Here is a 16,622-nt window from a genome sequence, read left to right on the forward strand (position 1 = left end):
GTTCCCCTGAGTTTCTCTCTCTCTCGAGTGCTCTGCAGCCTCTCGAGTCCCGGTCCCTCCCCTCTGCGGTGGCTGAGGATGAAATAAGACAGGCCCAGGGTAAGCAGCGACGCTACCACGCCCGCCACAGGGGCTTGCTGGTGGGCCGGTGTCCCTTGGGGGAGGAGGCGTCCAGCTGCCATGGGGTAAGAACCGCGGCCTCAGAGGGAGCGACTGCTCGAGACTGATACCCTCTGCCTCCGGATCGACTCTACTGCGAACAGCCGCAGGTAGGTCTCGTGCGTCCTGTGAGTCACGCCATTTCGGTTGCGGGAACAGGCCCGCCGCTCGTGGACAGTGTCGTGTCAGCGCGCGAGCTGGCAGGCAGGTGCGGGACCCAGGGGCCGTCGGAAGGACCGTGAGGTGAGCTGACTCAGCCGTGTTCTCCTGCCGGTGACCACTGTCGGCGATCCACATGCGGCCTCTGAAAGCCGGTCGGTGTTGGGCGGGAGCGGCCCTAGAGGGAACCTCGCCCTGTGCACACACCCTCCCCCTCTGCCGCTCTCCAGCCATGGATTTTCTGCTTAATGTTGCCCAAATTAGAGCTTTATGTGGAGCAAAGAGCGCAGGTCGCTGCAGCTGGCTGAGCGTCTCTCCGGGGAGCGTGTCCTGGTCACAGGTGCCTGCACGGAAGCCAAACAGCACTCACGCCCCAGGAGGTGGCGGGCGGCCTCCCTGTGGCTGCTCTAGGAGATCTAGTTCATGGATAGTAACTTGGGAGTCGCCGCGCTCCATCTGCCGCGAAGCCCCGTCCTGCCTGGGTGCGGGCCGGCGCCGCCTGCACACACAGGAGCGTCTGGCGGTGTCTGTGTTGCACTGGCTCCGGCCGGGATCCACGGCGTGGCGCACCACCATTTCCCCGGGCACCTGCGGACGGGTGAGCGCCTGGCGTGCGTTCCTGTTATTAGTGGTGTTTCTGGATCTCATGGCAAAGTGTGTTGAGCTTAACCAGAAGGGGCCAAGCCGTCCACAGTGTGGCAGTGCCGCGCGCTGCTTGGGCCCGCCGCGTACACACCTTCCCGCAGCCGCACACGCCCGCTGGCCCTCGGTGGCTTCAGGCTCGACGGCGGGCGGATGTGCTGCTGGGCGGCCAGTGAGGTCGAGCACCTCTCCCTGTGCTTGGCGCCCCTCGCTGGCGGTCTCTGGGACGTGTCCGCATACATACGCGGCCCTTGTTGAGGGTGGGGTGGCCAGCGTCTGTTACTGGGCACCGGGACTTCCTTACGTGTCCCGGATACTAGTCCTTCGCCAGATACTCGTCTTCCGTGTATTTTCTCCTGCTCTGGAGCGTGGCTGTTCATTTTCTTAAGTGGATTCTCCCTCAGAGTCTCCAGGCGCCTTCCGACGTCTGGGTTTCAGACTTTGGCCTCCAGAACTGGTAGAAAATAAATTTCCAGTTTGGGGTTCTTTATGGCAGCCCCAGGACACTGGTACCACCTCCAAATGCTTCAACGTGCATCTCCTGAGAGCAGGGGCACGTACTTCTGTCCACACAATATGAGCTCAGTAAAGGCAACGTCGTCTCTCACACAAGCCCTCGGCAACGTCCTTCAGGTCATTCTCCCCCATATCCAAAGTCCAGTCCGGAATCACGCCTCGCGCTTCCCTGTCCTATCTTTGGTGGAGATTTCTAGGAAATTTGCAAGCTCTTTGTCAAACACAGCCATTATTAGAAATTAAATTATATACGTCTACAATTAAATTCTATTTTAAACGAAGATGGACACAGAAGTCAGCACTTCCTCGTCCTCACACGGTCTTACAGCCGTGCAGGTTCGCAGGGCGGGTCTGTCGTTTGTGTCCGGCGGAAGCTCCACAAGCCTCTGCCTGCATCTGTTCGGTGACGTCACGAAATTGGCCGACGGGGGAGGGGCAGTAATTCCCCCAAGGAAATGGGCAAACACTACACCTCGTGGCCTTTGCCCTGGGAACCTGCGCTAGGCGTGTGCCTGCACACCGCTGCCTGTTAATCCCCTTTGTCTGTTCTCACTGTGGTTTTGAAGAATACAGGCCAGTTTGGGACTGTGGCCACGTTCGGGTTTGCCTGGTGGTTCCTCTTCCTCAGGTTCAGGGTGGCCAGCGCCCTCCGTCGTGGTCCTGCAAGCCCATCCCGTGGTAGGGGTTCTGCTGACTCCTCCTCCTCCCGGCTCCGAGGGTGACGTGGCCGGTGGTGGCGTCGAATGGAGCAGGAAGCTCAAGTCGCGCCCCCAGCATCCCGCGCATCGGAGCGAGCTCCAGAGAAGACAAGGCGGCCCCTGGGATCTAGCTGGACAGGCTGGGTGTCTGTCCCTGAATAAGGCAGAGTGGCTTTGCAGCAAGGGGACACCCCCCCCCCCGCCCCAGTACTGCAAGGACCTCGGGAAAGTTTAAATGGACCCAGGAGTGCTGGTTTCCGGTCCTTCCCGCTTTACACGTTTTCCTGGGTGACGTGGAGTGCAGCTACACGCGGACACCTGAGCAGTGTTCTCGTGGGCGTTTCTGGAATGCCTGGTTGGCCACCGTCCCCCACAGGATGTGGCTTCATGGAGCAGTGTGGGGCGCGCCCGCTGCCGCCATGCAGCCACACAGATGTGCCAGGACTTCCCCGGGCTCACGATGCAGCCGTTGTTGAAGGGCCTCCAGAGACGTGGCCGGGACACCGTGTCAAGCTCAGAAGCAAGGTGCTGGAGAAGGTCCTGCCCCTCGGGGGTCCACCGAGAAGGGGTGAGCACTGCAGCTTCTCCCCAGCACGGAGCCTCCTCACTGCTGTCACCGCAGGTCCTCAGCCGCCCCCCCCCCCCCGCCCCGAGCAGCACAGGATTTCACCGAGTTTCCGAGAAACAGGAGCACGCCTCAGGGTGAGGGAAAGGTCTGGTTCCCAGGCGGAACCTGCAGGACGCGGAGGGGCCTTCCCGGCCCTGCGGAGGGAGCCCCACCGTGTCCAGCCCTTGCGCCCTCCTCTGTGATGCCGCCGCCTTGGGTGTGTCCTCACAAGGCCCACGCGCGTGCGCCTGTGTGCGGTGACAGGCGCCAGCCTGCGGGGCCCGGACAGCCGACGCCTCCGTGGTGCTGTGTGACAGACCGTACCGAGTGGAAGGGACTGCTGGAACCCACGGACTTTGTTCTACTAACGTCAGTGCCTGGAACAGATGTGTTCGTGTGCAGAGAAAACAGGAAGAAACACATAGGGATTGTGTGACAAACGCACCTCTTCTGTCTCTGTGAAGTTTAGTTTCTTTACAGATTTTCAGGCAAACAACTTAATGTTAACCCGAGACTCAAAGCCAATTAGGAATTGTAAAAATTATAGATACAGACCCGTATTTTTTTAAACTAGACTCCACCCCCAGCATGGAGCCTCATGTGGGGCTTGAACTCACAACCCTGAGATTGTGACCTGAGTTGAAATCAAGAGGCAGACACGCTAAACTGACTGAGCCCCCCAGCACCCCTAAAAATTGTATTTTAGATCGAGAAGGATAATGCCATCACGGTTGGTATTCAATGTTGCCCATATTTTTTTTTTTTAAAAAGACGTTTTTCCTCAAATCGATACATCGATCACAGATAAGTCTGAAAAATCATCTGGTGTCTTACTGTTTCTGGGACGGGACAGCTTCGTTCATGTCCGTCGCCTGCTGGACTCTTCCTTTTTCCGAAGCAGAGACCCCCCCCCCCCCCAATTTTCTGATAGCCTCATTTTTACGGTTGTGGCTCGCTGGATCAAAGCAGCTGAGTTGCATACAAGTTCAGTGTCGTTTCCTTCAAGAATTAACTTATCCTGGGGCACCTGGGGGGCTCCGTGGGTTAAGCCTCTGCCTTTGGCTCAGGTCCTGATCCCAGGGTCCTGGGATCGAGCCCCGTATTGGCTCTCTGCTCAGCGGGGAGCCTGCTTCCCCCCATTTCTCTCTACCTGCGTCTCTCTGCCTACTTGTGATCTCTCTCTCTGTCAAATAAATAAATCTTAAAAATAAAAAAAGAATTAGCTTATCCTTCTGGGCCTGAAATACAAGCCACACCTGGCCTCTGGCGGGTGGTTTGCACCCGAGTAAGGTCAGATCTCGTCGAGAGAACCGTCCTGAATACCGTGGGAGGCGCTGGGCATACGTGGGCCTCATCTTGCAACGGAACCACCGTGTAACGCCCTCGGCCGTGTTCTGCACACGGCCACAGGGTGTGGACAGCGGGTCCTTTCCTGTTCCCGCCACTTGTCAGCTCAGAGCCTCTTTGTCCCTCCAAGGAGACTGAGCTGCAGCCGGTGGGACCGAGTCTCTCCTCAGGGAAGGAGCGCCCTGCGCCGGCCGCAAACTGACAGCCTGTCTGGAGGGTGCGAGACCCGCCTCCTCCCGCGCGCAGTCTGGCGGCAGCGGTTTGGGTCCTTGTGCGCACACGACGGCAGGACACGAGAGCCTTTGGTGTCCACCGCAGGTCACAGTAACCCACCTCCCCTGTAGACAAAATGTACAAGTTAGGACGTTTCGTCTGCCTGTTCTCTGCTACTGTTTTCATTTGCATTAGATTCTTAAATTCAAACGAGTAGGTTGGCAGCGTGTTTTCACACGGATGAGACGAGGAAACATGTGGCTTTTATTTTTATTTTTTGAGAGAGAGAGAGAGAGAGCACACGCACATGCTGTAGGGACGGGGGCCGAGGGAGAGGGACTCTCCGGCTGAGTCCCCAGTGAGCGTGGGGCCCTGTGTCCAGCTCTGTGTCACAGCACTAAGACCATGACAGGAGTAAAACCGGGAGTTTAACCGACTGAGCCACCCCGGCGCCCCGCCCCCCGGAGTTCCTCTGCACCACCGGGTAAGCGTCACGGGACACCGTCTGTTCGCACGGCCGTGCGCAGGTGCTGGCGCGCTTCACATCTTTTCAGAAATGCCGTTGTAAGGGAGATTCTTAGGTTAGGGGCAAATGGACGATAGCTTCCTCCCTGCCTGTGACTAGGGATTATGCGCTCCAGCTCCCTGCACACCTGGGACGATACACTACATCCGGCCGTGCACGGGGATTCTTACACACGACAGCCGGCCGTGCACGGGGACGGTACGCTACAGCCGACCACGCCCAGGGTTTATACACTACGGCTGACTACGTGCCAGGAATCCAGTAGTACAGTTGATCACGTACAGGGAATTCGGTGCTACCGTAAACATAGGCCATTAGATATGAACGCGGGCATGACCAGCATGTAGGTGAGGTCCTGGGAAAAGAAGGGATCACCAAGAAGCCCCAGGGAAGCCCACAGTAGGGGAGCGAGAGGATGCAGAGACATGCTGGCCTGTTAGGGGGACTGCGGGGTAGAGGTCAGAGTCCCAGAAGCTGGAACGGAGGCAGCAGGCAGGACGCTGTGGGCAGGACGATCGGAGGTGAGCCGCGCGTGGCAGTCTGCTGCTCGGTGGTGTAGGGCGCGCTCCAGCCACCAGCACCCGTAGCAGCGGCACCTGCTTTAGCTCACAGCCCCCCAAGAAGAACGATTCTCACCCCTTTTTCGGTTGAAGAAACTGAGTCACAGAGTTGTGCCCAGATCCGTTATAAGGCGAGGATACCAAGTTTACCACTTCTCTTCAACCTACTAGTGGAGCTCCAGCCAGAGCCAAGAGGCAAGAAAATAAAAGAAAAAAAAGAGGAAAGAGAGACGTAAAGCTGTCTCTACGGGCACATGACACGATCCTGTTTTAAAGGCTTTTTCCTTTAGAACACGCATATGCACAAACACAATGTTAAGGCAACAAGCAGGGGCACCTGGTTGGCTCGGTTTGTAGAACAGGCACGCCTTGATCCCGGGGTTGTATAGCCAAGCCCCCCAAAAGGTAATAAACAAATTCAGCAAATACATAAAGGACACATAGTTTACCCAAACCGTGGCTTATTACTCAGTCGTAAAAATAAGCGACATATGCCGCACCCAACCCAGATGACCGTTGGAAACATGATGTTGCGGAAGAAACCAGATACAAAAGGCCACATAACATACACCTCCGTGATGCTGTGATTTCTTTCTTTCTTTCTTTCTTTCTTTTAAGATTTTATTTATTTGACAGACAGAGATCACAAGGAGGCAGAGAGACAGGCAGAGAGAGAGGAGGAAGCAGGCTCCCCGCTTAGCAGAGAGCCCGATGCAGGACTGGATCCTAGGACCCCGAGACCAGGACCTGAGCCTTAGGCAGCGGCTTCAACCCCCTGAGCCCCCGGGCGCCCGATGCTGTGATTTCTAACAAGTGTCCGGTCTTCGTTGCATTCCTGGCACGGAGCTCTTAACACCCTCGGGATTTCCCAGGTGCACAGAGAGACAAACGTGTCTTTTGTACCCTTTCAACCACACTTGACTTTATGCTAATGAGGTGACTTTCGGAAAGCCCCTAAGAAGGTGGGGGCTGGTTGTCGGGGGACCAACACCATGACTAGGGGGTTGGGACTGTCATCGATCATGTCCACACAGTGATGCCTCTATAAAAATCCCAAGGGAAGGGGTCAGAGAGCTTCTGGGTTGGAGGCGCTGAGGACATGCAGGCGCCGTGCCCCATCCCACATAGCCTGCCCCGGGCATCTCTTCCTTCCAGATGTCCCTGAGTAATTTCCTTGTAATAAACCAGTAAGTAAATGTTTTCCTGAGTTGTTCGAGCTGCACCGACAAACGAGAAGGCAGGGGCGGACTGTCCGGCGGCGGGAGGGTCGAAGGCACAGCTGCTGGCGTGACGGGCATCCAGGGCATGTGGGGGGGCGTCCCGGGGACTGAGTCCTTCACCTGTGCCATCTGATGCTGTCTCCAGGGAGATGGTGTCAGAACCGTCGAACTGCAGGACACCAAGTTGCTGTCACCGTTGCCTGGGAGGGAGGGGGAGCCCCACGCGTTTGGTGTCTGGTAGAGTGAACTATTCTGAGTGCTGTCGATGGTGTAAGGGAAAGCAGAAGTTACGTCCTTCACATCCTATTTATGGGGAAGGTCCGGAATAAGCAAAGCCATAGAAACAGCAGGTCAGAGGTCACCAGGGCTGGGGAGGGGGCGGGGGTGACCTCTTAATGGCTATGGGGCTTCCACTCGGGGGATGAAAATGTCCTGGAGAGGTAATGATGATGGTGTGTGACATCGTGAACGTTCCAAATGCCACCGAACTGGACACTTTAAAATGGTTAAAATGGTCAAATTTTGTGTCATGTGTATTATACCACAATAAAAAACATAATAACATTTTTAAAATTGAAAACATTACTTTTCCAGTTCCTTAGAAACCCCTTCCTGGGCATTTGCACATTTTTTTTACCCCGAGTCCCACAGCGTGCCCCACAGACTGTTCGGCGGCCTGCTTAGTGACCTCGGACTTTGCACCTCGCCCAGCTTCCCCTCTCTAGGCACAAATCCATGCTCAGTTTTCTCCGATGCACCCCAGAGAACGCTCTCCATCAGTTTGCAAGCCGGGAGCTCGCCGGAGACACGGAGTCCATCAGCGTCTGTGAGGAGGCCTCGATGCAGGGCTGCGGGAGCCGCCGTGGGGTCTGCGTGGGAGTCGAGTGCACACGCGGACAGGACCCAGGTCCCCACAGGCCCAGCTGCACAGCACAGCTGCGGTCTGGCCTCCGTGGCCTCTCCTCTCCTCCTAGACCCAGTCAGAAAATTGCCCCCCAGTTCCCGGCAGCACCCCCCGACCACCCCAACCCCATCGTCCTTTCAACTACGGAACATCAGTGCCTGCTGAGACACAGGTCACCCAGCTCTCGCGATGAGAAGCCCCGCAGTAAGGATTTGCAGGCTGAGTGTGTGTTTTCTTTAAAGCAGCCTTTCTGGGCGCCTGGCTGGCTCAGTGGGTTAAGCCGCTGCCTTCGGCTCAGGTCATCATCTCGGGGTCCTGGGATCGAGCCCCGCATCGGGCTCTCTGCTCAGCAGGAAGCCTGCCTTCCCCCTCTCTCTGACTGCCTCTCTGCCTGCGTGTGATCTCTGTCTGTCAAATAAATTAAAAAAAAAAAATTAAAGCAACCTTTCAAGAATGTAACAATCGTTCTTAGCTCGTTGGCCAATGGAGTGTTGATCTTTTAAAATTATACTCAGACCATGTGATGCCCTTGTCGGTTATGGTCCAAGGCTTCCAGCACACTTGGAATAAAACATTAAAATTCATGCTCCTCCCCGGGGCCCGGCACAGCCTGGGATTGCCTGCTCCCTACGTCACTACAGAGGTGACGTCTCTCTGTCACCCTGACCTTGGCCACATGGGCCTGGAACATCCAGCTCGGACGGACCTGCCGGCCTTGGCTCTCACAGCCCGCTAGGCCCACTCTCAGCAGGAACGTGACCACCGTGATTGATTCTAGAACACCCCATTGCTTCCCAACACAAGCCCATACCCCAAGAGTCACCCGCCAGCAACTAGCCCCTCGCAATCACGAATCTACTTTCCACGCCACAGATTTGCGTCTTCTGGGTCTCTCATGTAAGGGGACTCGCACGCGGGGGGTCCCACGTGCCCGGCTTACTCACTCAGCATCGTGTTTCGAAATCCATCCACACCGTCACACAGACCAGTACTTCTTTGCTTTCTGTCGCCAAACGGCGGTCCTTCGCATGGATGGACACATCTCATCAGCCGGCGGGCGCTTGAGCTGTTTCTACCTGCTTGTTTGTTTCGAATGAATCCCGCTGCTGTGAGCGTCCGCCTACGAGATTTTGTGCGGACTTCCAGGTTCGTTCGTCTCGGATATCTACGAGCAGGGGAATTTCTAGGTCATAGGACAGCGGACACTGTCCCAGGCTCGAGGGCTCCGGTCCCCCCATCTCCCCCGCGGCCTCGCAGTGCTGCTAAGTCTCCCTGTTTTCCTCACGACCATCGTGGTGGTTGCCACGTGCTGTTCCACTGTGGTTTCGATCTGGGATTCTCCGTGCCTGATGGCGTTGAGCGTCTTTCCACGTGCTGACTGGCTGTTCGTGGATCTGGTTCAGAGAAATCCCTGCCTGGGTTCTTTCTCCACACAGTCTCAGGCCCACATGTCCCCTGCTCGAAAGACCTTCCCGCTCCCGGGAGGTCCTACCCCCCACACCTACCCCCCCACACCACTGCTCTCTGGACAGCCCACACTTGTCCCTGTGCCTGTACCTCGTGGCTCCTGTGTCCTTGTTGAGTGTCTGACATTTCCACCAGGTTCTGGAGCAGAAACTTCTTAAATAAGAGAGTAAATGAATTCATTTTGGTAATTACTTAAATCAGGATGTATAACTTCATACACAAGTTTCTTCTGAGTCTGGCTGGATCCTTGGATTCTTAATTTTCTATCCCTAAAGAGACGAAACCACATGCTTCCGTCCAGCTTCTTAAATGAGCTGAGCTCCGGGACGCCTGGGTGGCTCAGTGGGTTAAACCCTCTGCCTTTGGCTCAGGTCATGATCTCAGGGTCCTGGGATCGAGCCCCACATCGGGCTCTCTGCTCAGCGGGGAGCCTGCTTCCTCCTCTCTCTGCCTGCCTCTCTGCCTGCTTGTGATCTCTGTCTGGGTCAAATAAATAAATAAAATCTTAAAAATAAAAAAATAATAAAAAAATAAAAATGAGCTGAGCTCCATAGCACAGAAGCAAAAAAACAATTTTCTTTTTTCTCCGACCGGTCCTCCGAATGCAGTCTCTGATCAAATTCATCGTCCCCCATGGGTAAAACCCCGCTCTCTGTATGTCCGATTAACTCCATGTGTGTCCCCGAACGGGTACCGGGTGCCAAGCATTTATCTGAGCCCTGGGGCTCCAGGAGTGAGCAGAGTTGGTAAGTAGGCAACCAGTCAGCGGCCCCCCTGCTTCGACATTAAAAAGTCCAGTGTGGACTGAGAACGGCCTGACTCCGGGTCGTTCTAGCTGTGAATCCAAATCCAGACTCTTCACCAATTTGAAACATTTCTCTTCCCCCCAGGCTGGACAGGGATGCGGGGGTGGGAGCTGGCTAGGCATTTGGAAGCTGAGTAATATCCCCAAAGCAATGGGAGAATAAGTAAACAGAAAAATCAATGTTTTTTGACCTTAAAGGACCAAAAAAAAAAAGAGTTGGGACTTGGTGTCACCATCAGATGTTCCACAGGGAAAAGCTCGAAAGAAACACAATAGAACACACCAAACATGGTAACACTTCGATGCTGTTGTCCTCAGAGCTGGCGCGTGCACTTCTGGGTGGGTTTCCAGTAAAGGGGGGGCTGCAAGAATCCCCCAGTTTTCTGTGATTCATTCAGGTTTGGAGCGAGTTCCGGGTTTCTCAGGATCCGTTCACTGCCCACCACTGAGCAGCAAACTAGCCAGTGTCTTTGAGAAAAGCCGGGAAGCGGAGGGGACCCTTCTTAAGGGCTGTACCCCGTGGAGAGGCAGGGGGTCTTCAGAGGCCCTGACTGGGAGGCATCCCTTTGCCCCAGCATGTGCCCCGGCCGTGACCTTGGCCTTGCTGGACAGGAAGGCCAGAGAGCTGGAGTCCTGGGCATGTGATGGGGTGAGGGACCAGCCATAGCTCTGTCACCATAGAAATTTGGAGACCAAGCATAGGCCTGGGATCCTGGGATGAAAGGGCCTCGACATGTCGGGGACCGAAAAGACGCTAAGTTCCCCCGAGCCAGACACAGAAGACCACGTGGCCTGTGACTCCCCGAAGGGGCAAATCCATGGGGATGGACAGACAGCAGAGTGGCAGTTGTCGGGGCTGAGGGGTGGCGGTGGGAGGTGACTACGAATGGCCGTGGGGTTCTGTGGGGGCGATAGGAAGAGTCTGGGACTAGACAGAGGCAGCTGACACCATCCAATGTACTTAAAGCCGCTGAGCCAGGCCTCAGAACCCTAACCTTCGTGCCACGGGTATCGGTGTGTGTCGTGTGTTGGGTGTGTTGCTATGTGTGTGTTTTACCTCAATAAAAAAAGGAGACGGGGCGCCTGGGTGGCTCAGTGGGTTAAAGCCTCTGCCTTTGGCTCCAATCATGATCTCAGGGTCCTGGGATCAAGTCCCGCATCGGGCTCTCTGCTCCGCGGGGAGCCTGCTTCCTCCTCTCTCTCTGCCTGCTTGTGATCTCTGTCTGTCAAATAAAGGAGACAAAGTTGGGATCAGTGCTAATGATTTTTGGAGCCCCTTAGTCATTCGTTAGAGAACTGGTTGGAGTCAGCAGCCCAGACCGTGCCCAGAGTCCGTCCCCACACCCTGGAGGAGCTTCGTGGTGGAGCTGTCCCCTCTCGTCGTCTGGATGATGCTGTAGGCAGAAACGCACCTGACACAATATTAAATCTAAAGTCGGCCTCTGTCACGTGTGGCTCCCGTGTACCTGACACCATCTCAAGGTCACCAGCGGGTGTCGTGGAGCCGTGGAGAGCAGCGGTCTCTGAGCTGGAAAGGGCCCCCCGGGTACCCCAACTCGCCAGGCAGCTTGGAGGGCTCAGAATGACCCGTTTCTGGAGGCTCCACTTTCACTGATGCTTCTTCTGTGAGGGACCCTCGGTGGCCCCAAGTCCCCGTAGGTGCCAGGGCCCAAGCTCAGGGGAGCAACTACAGCCAGGCCAGGCCCGGGAGCCCTCTGGGGTCCAGACTCCAGGTGTTGGCTCTCGGGACCCTCCGAATTCAGGGACGCGTTGTGTCCTGTGTGTCCCCAAATGTGCCAAGGGACAGAGTGGCCTTGAGGGAGAAGCTCGTGAGCGCAAAGACACTGACCGCAGAATGAACGCCCACGTGCCTTTTTAAAGGGATGTGAGCAGTCCTCCGTCTCGGGACTCAGCCTGGCCGCCATGGCCTCAGGTGTGAAGGGAAGACCCTTTCCACTGCCGAACACAGACGAACTCTGGTGGTTTCTGTGCAGTCGGGCGGCGGCGGGTGCTCTCTGGGACGGTCGCATTGCCCAGGACGTGGCCAATAACGCGGCGGGCAGCCATCATGGGGTTGTGAAAACCCACTTGGTTCAATCCTTTCAAGAAATGCTCTAATTTGGGTTGATCAAGCCTCATCTTGTTTCCTCTTATCGAACGTTTGGTATTTCCGCCCCCAAGAGCAAAAGTTAAATAGGGCAGGTGAGCTGCAGGGGGAGCGTGTGTAAGCTGTGTATCCTCCCCTTCCTCCGAATTCGTAAGGAAAATCCCAAACTGACTGGAGTGATTTCCCTCTCCCTCTGCCTGCGTCTCTGCCTACTTGTGATCTCTGTCAAATAAATAAATAAAATCTTCAAAAAAAAAAAAAAAAAAAAAAACCCACTTCATTGTCAAAGGTAGAAATGCAGGAACGCCCCCGGACCCTCTGGGTGTGTTGGGTGGAAGTGAGCTCCTCTCTGGGACGACCTAGAGCGCTGCGGCTACTGGCTCCCTGCGACATGTCTCGACGGGGCTAGCGGGAGTCCGTCTAATTTTATTCTTTTATGCTTCCCTTTGGCTCCCCTCACTTGTTTGCAGTTACATATACAGATTTGAGAACCGGTTTGCCAGTTTCCATTTTTTAAAAAAGCCCCTCGGGGTTTCCAATCAGTCACGTTTGCAGGTAACAACGCTAAGGGATTTCACTGCACACCTGTCCCCCGACCCCCCACCGCTGCCCTTGGCGGGAGGCTCCCTGCTCACCTGGAACCAGGCCCAGCGGGCACAGTTCCTCTGGGTGACGCGGGTGCACCGCGGGGAGAGGCCACGCCTGCAACCGAACCACATAACCACAAAACCACGCCAGAGTCTCCCGGGCGGCTCTGCTAACATCGTAAGCAAGTCACACGGTTGAGCCGGCATCCACGGAGTGAGAGATGACTGCTCCGGGGGGAGGGGCAGGAGCGATGACTTGGACAGGCATGTAGCCTGCCACACCGTTGCTGCAGACACACAGACCTGACGGGGGCCATGGAAGTTCCTTCTGAAAGCCAGGGGATTCCCAGAGCGGGGCTTTCTTCACCCCGAAGGCGGAGCTCGTTAGGCGTGTAGGTCACATGATTGTCAGCAGATCACGGCGCTGTGCTGGGCGCACAGCTGGGAGGGGCTCAGAGAACCCCACGGTGACAGCCGGATTCCCATCTACCATTCGTATGAGCGCAGCGCTCAGCCCCGACAGCTTCAGAAATGGGAAGTGAGGCCAGAACAGTCTCAACCCAGTAAGGAGTCATTCCCGGACCCGTGAAGTCAGAGACAAAGGAAGCCCCATCCTTTTCTTTGCAAGATGCGTTTCCAACAGAATTGTACTTTTCGTGGCTAATAATGGGTATTCCAAGTCTGTAATGCAGTTGAGTTTTGAACAATTGTGAGCCGTAATTGTAATGAGAAATAAATACAGAATTTTTCTAAAACTTAAAGGTTTACGGGACGGGCGCCCGGGTGGCTCAGTGGAGTAAGCCACTGCCTTCAGCTCAGGTCATGATCTCGGGGTCCTGGGATCAGGTGCCACATCGGGCTCTGCTCCGCAGGGAGCCTGCTTCCTCCTCTCTCTCTGCCTGCCTCTCTGCCTGCTTGTGATCTGTCTGTCAAATAAGTAAATAAAATCTTAAAGAATGAAAAAAAAAAAAAAAAAAGAAAGCCCTACAGGAAATAAAGCAAACTTCCATGTATAGACACATTTTTGTTGTAGAGAAGACTGTAGAACGATCAGTAAGATTTTCAAATGTGAAAGTGGTACCTTAGAGCGACTATCTGTGGAAGCATTAGAATGGAAACAGGAGTGCTAGGAATAACAGATCAAGTAGCTCAATGTTGACAGAGATTGATCAGGTGCTGTTTTTTTAATGGACCATGTTGGATCAAATCAATGCATTTTTATCCCATCTGGTTACATTTTAAGAAGTGATATGGCAGTTTTATTTTTCAACTGTCAATATTTACAATATGCCAGAAACTGTATTCTTTGTAACTATTTAAACTTGGGAAATATTTTAGGTGTCAACTTAATGTGTGAGGGGGATACAAAATATTTAAAATTATTTTAGGGAGTCTGTGAGCCCAACTGGAGATTATTGGCATCGGTTGTGCCAGTGGGCCTTATAGTCAGAAGAAACTAAGACACCGGCTGCAGACCCTGCCTGGGGCGGTCGCACCGCACCTGTCGGCAGGGGCTGCTGTGAGGGTCAGACCACGCTGCCCGGGTTCAAAGCCGTGTGGTCCCTCGGCCTCGGGTCCACGTCTGCTGTACACGGGACGCGCCCAGAAGATTGAAGGAACAGGTCCACGCACGGTGCCGGGGTCGGGGTTTGGGCCAGGAGGAGCGCACTGAGCTAGCATTTATTATCTTGATGCAAATCCTTTCCAAGAAGGGGGTGCGCACCTCCGTGGGGTGGAAGAAAGTTGTTCCTCTTGTGGAGCCGCACCCCATTCTGCTTTTCCAAGAAACACAGAACGAGACTCCTCCCTTGGCCAGGTGAGAGCCGCAGGAAGGTCTGAAGCAGCATTTCCCCACCCCGCCCCCGAGCCGGCCCCACTGTCCTCTGCTGTGACCTCGAGGTCTCTAGACGTGTCCAGTTCTCCTCGTGGGAGACAAGGTTTTAAAACAGAAGACTTCGGTGAGTCACTCACAGAGAACCCGCAGCAGGGGTGAGCCCCGTGTCCCCTCACTCCCGACCACATCCGGCTCCTGAGGTCCCGACGAGGACACCGGGCTAATCCCAGCATGTGTGGAGGACACGGGACCAGTCCCAGAGCTGTGTGACTGTACCCCCTGCCTCCTCAGAGAAAGGAGGCCATCCGGCTTCCCCGAGATGACCGGTAGGGGACAGAAACCCAACGCTCCGTAAATGCTCGCTCCTCGGCCTGCCTTCGTCAACGTCCGGCACGTGGCATGTTCAGAGTGAGGTGACGTTCCAGAGCGGGGCCAGCCAAGAGAAGCTCGTGGTTGTAGGGCTCCCTCTAGAGTAAAAAGCCCCCTTCCCTCCCACGGCAGCAGCGACAAAAAGCCAGTTGGAATCGAATTGATTCTAGAGGCAGGACTCAATTTGGCCAATGCAAGCAGAGTCTTTATGTTAAGGAGTCCCAATTCAGGGTCGCGCTATCTTTACCCATTTGTTTAAGTTCTTAAGTTCCTCAGTAATGCTTGGGGCACTGGGGGGCTCAGTCAGTTGAGCGTCTGACTCTTGGTTTCAGCTCAGGTCGTGAGCTCAGGGTTGTGGGATCGAGCCCTGCGTCGGGCTCTGTGCTCAGTGGGGAGTCTGCTTGGGATTCTGCCCCTCTCCCTTTGTTCTTCCCAGTAATGTTTTCTCTCTTTCTCAGTCTCAAATAAATACATCTTTTAAAATATTGCTCAGTAATGTTTTTTAGATTTCTGTGTAAAGGTTTTACACATTTTTTAGACATACCCCTAATTTTTTATGATCCTTTTTAAAAAAAAGTTTAAATTTAACTTTTAATTGGACGCCTGCGTGACTCAGTTGGTTAGGCGACTGCCTTCAGGTCAGGTCATTATCCTGGGGTCCTGGGATCGAGTCCCACATTGGGCTCCCCCTGCTCATCGGGGAGCCTGCTTCTCCCTCCTCTGCCTGCCACTCCCCTGCTTGTGCTCTCTCTCTGTCAAATAAATAAATAAAATCCTAAAAAATAAATGACTAAGTTTAGCTTTTAATTGTCACCAGTGCATAGAATTATGGTTAATTTTAAAATATTGATCTTACAGCCAAAACCCTTGCAAAATGATCTTGTATCTGTAGCTTATTTCAAAGAACATCATAGTAGGTGTTGAGAGCAACAGCACAAAGGAATCATTGTGGAGAGCTGATACTTACATCGTTATATGTTTTACGCCTTTGATAGCATAATGCTTACTAAGTGGTCTCTCCCTCTATGAAAAATAACTTCTATCGATCTCTTTGACTGCAGGAAAGGCTACAGGTTGCGTACACCACATCAGTAGTCGCTCCCTGGAACTTGGGAGAATATGAATTAGGATGAGTTTGCAGCTCTTGGCCTTGAAGTGTAGCAAGTCTTACAGGCACTTAGCAGGGGCTCTGAAGGCCGTGCTCACGCCATGCTCCAAAAATTGGGGCTGTGCCAGCTTTGGACAGAAGGAGGTACGGGCAGCCACACTTCACAGGTGAGATCCACGGGCCATCAGAGAACTGGGGCCCGAGTTAAACCGAAGGGAATCGAGTAAGTGTGCCCGCTTGAGAGGTGGGTGTAAACACTAAGGAAAAACCCAGCGGCCGGAGAGGGCACAGTTCATTGAACCAGGAAAGATCATTCCTTGTCTGGGGCAGGAGAAGGGATAGACACTATTCAGACACAGGGCAAGGGGAGGGTGGGCAGGCCCTCAGCCCCGGGGAGGTGAAAGAGGTTGCTGTCACCATGTCACCACGTGGTCCCCTTCTGGCTGCTCCCCTCCGGGCTCTGTGGCAGTGGGCGGAGCTCTGGGCAGAGACCAGCGGTCCCGTTGGCTCCAGGTCCACCACCAAACCTTTCTGCCGCTCAGCAAGCCCATGGGCAGAGGAGGAGGGTCTGTCTTTGGGGCTGATTCTCTGTTACCCCACTGGTCAGTAGCAGCCATAGGAGAACCACCCGGAGGAAGCAGCCGCCCCGCGGGCTGCTCCGTGGAAAGACGGAATGTCCCCTGAGCCACCCAGCCGGCCGGCTGCTCACTTCTGCTCTTTTCCAGCTTTCTACCTTTCGGACGCGCATGCGCCCACTGTCTGTGGCTAATCCCAGGAGACGTCCCAAGTGTAAA

This window comes from Mustela lutreola, chromosome 3, assembly GCF_030435805.1.
Source record: "Mustela lutreola isolate mMusLut2 chromosome 3, mMusLut2.pri, whole genome shotgun sequence".
In the NCBI taxonomy this organism is placed as follows: Eukaryota; Metazoa; Chordata; class Mammalia; order Carnivora; family Mustelidae; genus Mustela; species Mustela lutreola.